The 9,398-nt window shown below is 38.0% G+C and overlaps 1 pseudogene; it reads left to right on the forward strand.

Annotated features, from left to right (window-relative positions):
• Positions 1-7,127: 7,127 nt before the first annotated feature.
• On the forward strand, positions 7,128-7,979 carry LOC129650890 (monocyte to macrophage differentiation factor-like; annotated as a pseudogene).
• Positions 7,980-9,398: the final 1,419 nt, after the last annotated feature.

Below are 9,398 nucleotides of genomic sequence, written 5' to 3' on the forward strand. Positions count from 1 at the left end.
TTGTAAATGAAGCTGCTATAAATATCCATGTGAAGGTTTTGTGTAGACATAAGTTTTTCATACATTTGAGCACAGTTACTGGATTCTCTTCTGCAGTAAGAGTGTTTCTCTTTGTAAAAAACTGGCAGTCTGTCTTCCAAAGGAGCTCTACAATTTTGCATTCTCATCTGGAATAAATGAGAGTTCAATATCCTCACCACTATTCAGCATTGTCAAAGATTTGAATCTTGGCCATTCTAATAAGTATGTCATACTCAATATTGTTTTATTTTGCTTTTCTATAATGAAGTGATATGTAACGTATTTTCATATGCTTATTTACTATCTGTCTACTTTGATGAGATATCTACTCAGATGTTTTGTACATCTTTAAATCAGCTTGTCTGTTTTCTTATTGTTGAATTTTTGTGTACTTTGTATCCAGTAACAGTCTTCATCTGATATATCTTTTGCATTTTTTTTCTCCCAGCCTGTGGCTTATCTTCTCATTCTCTTCATAGTATTTTCTGCAGAACAAAAGTTTTCAGTTTTAATTAAGTATGTTTAGCAATTATTTTTTTCATGAACTGTGCTTTGATATTGCATCTGAACAGTCACCACCATAGGAAAGGTCATATAAATTTACTCTGGTGTTAACTACTAGGATTTTTATACTTATATTTTATATTATGTTTATGATCTACTTTGAGTAATTTTTGTTAAGAGTATAATGACTATGTATCATTTTCCTTCATTTATTTGTGTAGAGATATCTAGTTACTTCAGCCAGCACCATTTATTGAAAAGACTAACTTTGCTCCATTGTATAACTTTGCTCCATTGTCAAAGATGAAGAGAGTACACTTCAGTTTAGTTCAATTCAATCACTCGGCTATGTGCGACTCTTTGGAACCCCATAGAATGCAGCATGCCAGGCTTCCCTATTCATTACCAACACCTGGAGCTTGCTCAAATGCACATCCATCGAGTCAGTGATGCCATCCAACCATCTCATCCTCTGTCATCCACCTCTTCCTGCCTTCAATTTTTCCCAGCATCAGGGTCTTTTCCAATGAGTCAGTTCTCCTCAGGTGGCCAAAGTATTGGAGCTTCAGCTTCAGCATCAGTACTTCCAGTGAATATTCAAGACCAATTTCCTTTAAGATTGACTGGCTTGATCTCCTTGCAGTCCAAAGGACTCTCAAAAGTCCTCTCCAATGCCATAGTTCAAAAGCATCAATTCTTAAGTGCTCAACTTTCTTTCTTTATGGTCTCACATCCATACATGAGAAATGGAAAAAAAAAAAAAAAAGGTATCCTTGTCTATATGGAAGTTTGTTTGTAAAGAAATGTTTCTGCTTTTTAACATGCTGTCTAGGTTGGTCATAGCTTTTCTTCCAAGGAGCACGTGTCTTTTAATTCTATAGCTGCAGTCACAATCTGCAGTGATTTCCGAGCCAAAGAGAATGAAGTCTGTCACTGTTTCCATTGTTCCACCATCTATTTGCATGTAGAGATGGGACTGATGCCACAATCTTAGGTTTTTTTGTTTTTTTTTTTACTGTTGAGTTTTAAGCCAGCTTTTTCACTCTCTTTTTTCACTTTCATCAAGAGGCTCCTTAGTTCCTCTTCATTTTCTGCCATAATGGTGGTGTCATCTGTATATCTGAGATTATTGATATTTCTGATTCCAGCTTGTGCTTCATTCAGCCCAGAATTTCATGTGATGTACTTATTCTGCATAGAAGTTAAATAAGCAGGATGACAATATACAGCCTTGACATACTTCTTTCCCAATTTGGAACAAGTCTGTTGATCCATGTCCGATTCTAACTGTGGCTTCAGGACCTGCATACAGATTTCTTAGGAGGCAGGTTGGGTGGTCTGGTATTCCCATCTCTTGAAGAATTTTCCACAGTAAGTTATGATCCACATAGTCAGATACTTTAGCATAGTCAGTAAAGCAGAAGTAGATGTTTTTTTCTTGAATTCTCTTGCTTTTTCTATGCTCCAAAGGATGTTGGCAATTTGATCTCTGGTTCATCTGCCTTTTCTAAATCCAGCTTGAACATCTGGAAGTTCTCAATTCACATACTGTTGAGGCCTAACTTGGAGAATTTTGAGCATTACTTTGCTAGTGAGTGAAATCAGTGCAACTGTGTGATAGTTTGAAAATTCTTTGGTATTGCCTTTCTTTGGGATTGGAATGAAAACTGACCTTTTCCAGTCCTGGGGCCATTGCTGAGTTTTCCAAATTTGTTGATATATTGAGTGCAACATTTTCACAGCATTATCTTTTAGGTTTTGAAATAGCTCAACTAGAATCCCATTACCTCCATGAGCTTTGTTTGTAGTGATGTTTCCTAAGGTCTGCTTGATTTTGCATTCCAGAATGTCTGGCTCTAGGTGAGTGATTACTCATCTGGATTATGCAGATATTTTTTGTATAGTTCTGTGTCGTCTTGCCACCTCTTCTTAATATCTTCTGCTTGTGTTAGGTACATACAATTTCTGTCCTTTATTGTGCCCATCTTTGCATGAAATGTTCCCTTGGTATCTCTAATTTTCTTGAAGAGATCTCTAGTCTATCCCATTCTATTGTTTTCCTTTATTTCTTTGCATTGATCTCTGAGGAAGGCTTTCTTATATCTCCTTGCTATACTTGGGAACTCTGTACCCTAATGGATGTATCTTTTCTTTTTTCCTTTGCCTTTAGTTTTTCTTCTTTTCTCAGCTGTTTTTAAGGCCTCCTCAGACAACCATTTTTCCTTTTTCCATTTCTTTTTCTTAGGGATGGTCTTGATCACTGCCTCCTGTACAACATCACAAATCTCCATTCATAGTTCTTCAGGGACTCTCTCTATCAGAGGTAATCCCTCTAATCTATTTGTCACTTCTACTGTATAATCATAAGGGATTTGATTTAGGTCATACCTGAATGGTCTAGTGGTTTTCCCTACTTTATTCAATTTAAGTCTGAATTTTTGAATAAAGAGTTCAGGATCTGACTGACAGTCAGCTCCTGTCTTGTTTTTGCTGACTGTGTAGAGCTCGTCAATATTTGGCTGCAAAAAATACGATCAATCTGATTTCAGTATTGATCATTTGGTGATGTCTATGTGTAGAGTCATCACTTGTATTGTTGGAAGAAGGTGTTTGCTATGACAAATGTGTTCTCTTGGCAAAACTCTGATAGCCTTTGTCCTGCTTCATTTTGTACTCTGAGGGCAAATTTTCCTGTTACTCTGGTTAACTCTTGACTTACTACTTTTGCATTCCAGTCCCCTGTGAGGAAAAGGACATCTTTTTTGGAAGTTAGTTCTAGAAGATCTTCTAGGTCATCATAGAACCATTCAACTTCAGCTCCTTTGACATTAGTGGTTAAGGCATAGACTTGGATTACTGTGATATTGAATGGTTTTCTTTGGAAAGGAACAGAGATCATTCTGTCATTTTTGAGATTGCACTCAAGTACTATATTTTGGACTCTTGCTGACTATGAGGGCTACTCCATTTCTTCTATGTGATTCTTGCCTACAGTAGCAGATATAAGGGTCATCTGAATTAAATTTGCCCATTCTGGTTCATTTTACTTCACTGATTCCTAAAAGGCTGATGTTCACTCTTGCTGTCTCCTGTTTGACCACTTCCAATTTACCTTGATTCATGGACCTAACATTCCAGGTTGGAGTATGCAATATTGTTATTTACAGCATTAGCCTTTACTTCCATCACCAGTCACATCCATATCTAGGTGTTGTTTTTGTTTCGGCTTCATCTTTTCATTGTTTCTGGAGTTATTTTTTCACTCTTTTCCAGTAGCTTACTGGTCACCTTCCAACTTCGAGGATTTCATCTTTCAGTGTCCTATCTTTTTGCCTTTTCATACTGTTAATGGTGTTCTCAAGAAAAGAATACTGAAGTGGTTTGCCATTCCCTTCTCCAGTGGAACATGTTTTGTCGGAACTCTCCACCATGACACATCCTTCTTGGGTGACCCTATAAGGCATGGCTCATAGTTTCATTGAGTTAGACAAGGCTGTGGTCCATGTGATCAGTTTGATTAGTTTTCTGGAATTTTGATTTTGATTCTTTCTGTCTTCCCTCTGATGGATAAGGATATGATGCATATGGAAGCTTCCTGATGGAAAAGACTGACTGTCTCTTGTCCTGGGTCTTATTCTCATGGGCAGGGCCATGGGCAGTAAATCTTTAATCCAATTTTCTGTTGATGGGTGTGCTGTGTTCTCTCCCTGTTATTTGGCCTGAGTCCAAACTATGGTATGGGGAGTCACAGTAAGAGACCTCCTTCACAAGGGCTTATGCATACACTGTTGTATTCAATGCTCCAACCCTGCAGCAGGCTGCTGTCAACTCTTGCCTCTGCTGGAGACTACTGGACACTCACAGGCAAATCTGGTTCAGTCTCTTGTGCGGACACTGCTCCTTTCTCCTGGTGCACACAAGGTTTTGTTTTTGGCCTCCAAGAGTCTGTTTCCCCAATCTTGTGGAAGTTCTGTGGAAGTTCAAATCTCACTGGGCTTTAAAGTCAAATTCTGTGTTCCCTTTGCCAGATCTCCAGGTTGGTAAATCTGTTGTGGGTCCTAGCACTTTCTTAACAGTGCGAAAATCTCTTTGGTATAATTGTTTTGCAGTTTGTGGGTCATCTTCTCAGTAGCTCTATGGTGGGGCTAATGGCAACCTTCTCCAAGAGGGCTTATGCCCACACTGTGTGCCCCAGGCCCTCTGCAGCCAGAGCCACTGTTCCTGTGCCAGGCCACTGCTGACACATGCCTCTCCATGACACACTCAAAAGCAGGTCTGGCTCAGTCTCAATGGGGTCTCTGGGTCCTGGAGTATGCAGGGTTTTGTTTGAGCCCTCTGAGCGTCTCTCAGAGTATACTTATGGGAATCTACTTCTGAGCTCTCTACTCTATCTCATAGGTTGATTTACTTATTCTTTCACAAATATTACAGTGTCCTGATTACTACAAACTGTATTGATTGTTAGTTACACCTTTATAGTGAGCCTTGAAGGTTTGTAGTGCCAGTCTTTCCACTTTGCTTCTCTCCTCCAATATTGTGTCAACTATTCTGTCCTTGCCTCTACATATACACTCGAATTAATTTATCAATATCCACAAAGTCACTTAGTGAAATTTTTATTTGATTCATATTGAATCTCTAGTTTAATTTGGGAAGAACTGATGCATTGACAAATTGAGGTTTTTCATGGAAAACGTCTTATTTATGCAGGTATTTTAGTTCTTCCATCAATTTTATAATTTTCTCATATAGATCTTGGACATATATTTTTAGATTTACACCAAAGTATCTCAGTTTTTAGGATACTAATATAAATGTTACTTGCTTTTCATTTTAAATTCTACTTCTTTGTTGCTGCCATATAAAAGCTGACTAAGTTTTGTATATTAAACATATTCTGCAATCTTTCTATAAATATTTACTAATTTCTCAATTTTCAAAAATTATTTTTGGATTTTCTTTTTTTTTATTTTCTTTTATTTTATTTTTAAACTTTACAATATTGTATTGGTTTTTCCATACATCAACATGAATCCACCACAGGAATACACGTGTTCCCCATCCTGAACCCTCCACCCTCCTCCTTCCCTGCACCATCCCTCTGGGTTGTCCCAGTGCACCAGCCCCAAGCATCCAATATCGTGCATCAAACCTGGACTAGTGACTCGTTTCATATATGATATTATACATGTTTCAATGCCATTCTGCCACATCATACCACCCTCTCCCTCTCCCACAGAGTCCAAAAGACTGTTCTATATTTTTGGAATTTCTACAAGAAATAGTCATATTGTATTTGCAATAATACAGTTGCATTTATTCCTCCTAAATTTGTATACTTTTATTTCCTTTTCTTGCATCATTGCATTGCTAGAACTTCCAGTATAATAATGAAGTGATGAGAGTGGATATTCCTACCTTGTTCAGACCTTATCAATAAAGCTTATCATTTCTCAGCATTAAGTATGATGGTAGCCAAGGGTTTTCATGTAGATGTTCTTTATCAGGTTGAGGAAACCCCTTCAATTCATAATTTGGTTAAAGTTCTTTATCATAAAAGGTGCAGAATTTTCTAAACTACTTGTTCTGCATCTGTTGTAATTATTTTTATTCCTTAGTCTGATATGATGGATTACATTAATTGGCTTTCTAATGTTGAACCAGCCTTGCATAACTTGAATAAATCTCACTTTGTTGTGGTAAATAATCTTTTGGAACATTGTTGGATTTGACTTATTAATATGTTGCTTTGAGTTTTTGCATTTATGTTCATGAGATATTTTTGGTCTATGCATGTGTGTGCTAAGTCACTTCTTCAGTTCAGTTGCTCAGTCATGTCTGACTCTTTGTGACCCCACCGACTGCAGCACTCCAGACTTCCCTGTTCATCACCAAATACCAAAGCTTGCTCAAACTCATGTCCATCGATGCCATCCAACCATCTCATCCTCTGTCATCCCCTACTCCTCCTTCCTTCAACCTTTTCCAACATCAGGGTCTTTTCCAGTGAGTCAGTTATTCCCATCAAGTGGCCAAAGTATTGGAGACTCAGCTTCAGCATCAGTCCTTCCAATGAATATTCAGGACTGATTTCCTTTGGGATTGACTAGTTGGATCTCCTTGCAGTCCAAGGGACTCTCAAGAATCTTCTCCAACACCACAGTTCAAAAGCATCAATTCTTTGGTGCTTAGCTTTCTTTATAGTGCAACTCTCACATCCATACATGACTACTTGAAAAAACCATAGTTTTGACTAGACAGACCTTTGTTAGCAAAGTAATGTCTCTGCTTTTTAATATGCTCTTTAGATTTGTCAAAGCTTTTCTTCAGTCGTGTATAACTTTTTGTGACCCTATTGAGTATAGTCCACCAGGCTCCTCTGTCCATATGATTCTCCAGGCAAGAATACTGGAGTGGGGCGCCTGGTCTAGCTCTGGCCCTGTCCCGATCACCCAGCCTAGCCCACTCTGCCCCTGCACCGTTGAGTGGTCCCTGAGGCACGCAGCAGCCTCCAGAGCAACTCCAGCTCATGAGGGTCGCCTGCCTGGCCATTGGCACTGATGAAACAGAACTCCCCACCCCAGAGGAGGAGAGGAGGATCAATGAGGTTTCAGAATCGATTCCAGCAGTTCATGAATCACTGGGCCCAGCCAAAGACCGCTACAAGCCAACAGGTTACAAACATGCTGCTAACTGTTACACAGATGCATTCCTCATTGCTCCGGCCATTGTGGGCAGTACCCTCCTTCACCAGCTGTCTGATGACTGCTGGGAAAAGATAACAGCTTGGATTTATGGAATGGACCTCTGTGCCTTCTTCATCATTTCCACAGATTTCACATCATGTCATGGAAAAAGAGCCACTTAAGGACAGTAGAGCATTGCTTTTACATGTATTATAGAATGGCTATCTATTTCTTCATTGCTGCATCTTACACTCCATGGGTAAATCTCTGTGCACTTGGATCCCTGGCATCTCATATGCATTGGTTTATCTGGCTCATGGCAGCTGGAGGAACCATTTATGTATTTCTCTACCATGAAAAACCTTCTGATATAAACCAAACCCATATTCTTCTCTAGTTCCCTGATATGATTACTTCCTGGTGAACTTTGAGTACAAAACACTAAGAACGAGATGCATCACCCTTGGTCATTCAGTTTGGCAGGTATAAGGTGGTTGAGCTCTTTATCTATCCCATGATGGGGTTTTCTCCAGCCTTGGTGGTAACATCAATGGACTACACCAATGGACTTCACAAACTTGCTGGTGGGGTTTAATCTTTTGCCTGGGAGTTGTGTTCTTCAAGAGTGATGGCATCATTCCATTTCCGCATGCCATCTGGCCCCTGTTCATGGTCATGGCAGCTGCAGTGCATTACTATGCCATTTGGAAATATCTTTACCTAAGTTCTACTGACTTTATGCGACATTTATGGCCAATCCTCAACTAGTCTCCAAACCAATATTATTTCAATTATGGCACTCAGGAGTGGGATAAGAGCTGAAAATTGCACAGAGGAAGAAAAGAAGACAACTGTACTGACTTTCTTTATATCTTTTGAATATAATTACTGTGAAAGTGTGAAAGCTGTGTTCTGGAATTTTCCCCCTCACTGCAAGTAAACAAGGTAGTGACTTAGCTATTCATTCCGTTTCATTATCATAAAAGACTCTGGAGAGACTTGGCCAACTGAAGTTTACAAACAAGAATTTTGTATTTTAATTTTACAGATTTTACTACATGATTTTTCTAAATTATTAGATCAGATTGTAAAAGTCAGTGCAATAACAAAACTTCCTTTTTAAGAGAAAATGATTTATATCACTTTCCCACTAGCTGTGTAAAGAATCATTGACAGAACTTACACTACTTTTTGCTATGTTTCATCTTAGCATGCATGGTTATTTTTTAAATAGGAACTTCAGTTTTTTGTAAATTACAAAAAAAAAAAAAAAAAAAAAACTTCATTGAAGTGCATTTCTGTGGTTTTTCATTCATGTGAATTTTTGTAGCAATCTGTCAACATTCCACAAATGAACAAACATTATACCTCTTCTCTGATAATTTTACTAAGCATGGAGAAATCGCCAATTTTTAAAAACTTGAAGTTTTCCAAAACTTTCCTGCCAACCTCTGACTCTGAATTCTGTGCTGCTTTGGGCCATATATTTGACTTAGTTTGATTTTCCAGCAATAGAAAAGTATTTTGATATCACTAACTTTTCAAAAGATTGACTTTTTTCTCTATGCCTTTTCCATGTCTTCTTCAAAGTCTTTTCCCACAGAGGATGAGTATCCAGTCTGTATTAAGACAGGATTGCTGGCTTGGCCATCCACGGAACAATTCTGAAGAGTGCTATGAATTACAGTGAAAGTGGTCATGCCTGTCTGGTGCCCAGTGGTTTTAGCTTTATATTATCAGTTTGATAGTCATTTTAAGTTGTGGAACTAAATGCATAAATTCACATTTCTACCTTTCCTTTGAATATCCTGATATACTTTTTTATCATAGAAAAGTATTTAAAGCACTGTTTGACAAACTCAAGTGTCTATTGTCCATCAGTTATATCCTGGTTCAGTGGAGTGATATTTAATATATTGTTTTTGGTTTTCCTTCAATTACTTATATTAAGATTAACATATTAGTTGCTTTTTGGTTAATCTCCTGTTGGTGCTTTAATAAATAACCTTGTATTTAACCAGTGCTGATATTGCCTATTTTCTAGTGATAAATTTGATCATTGGAAATGTTAGTTTGACATATTAATTCAGTTCACTGAAATTTTCTACTGATGTAGCTTTAAAGGAGGGCTTATTTTGTGTGTACATGTTTAGAACTCTGACTTTGGTAAGTTATATGGGAATGAGG

The sequence above is a fragment of the Bubalus kerabau genome, chromosome 4, assembly GCF_029407905.1.
Source record: "Bubalus kerabau isolate K-KA32 ecotype Philippines breed swamp buffalo chromosome 4, PCC_UOA_SB_1v2, whole genome shotgun sequence".
Classification (NCBI taxonomy): Eukaryota; Metazoa; Chordata; class Mammalia; order Artiodactyla; family Bovidae; genus Bubalus; species Bubalus kerabau.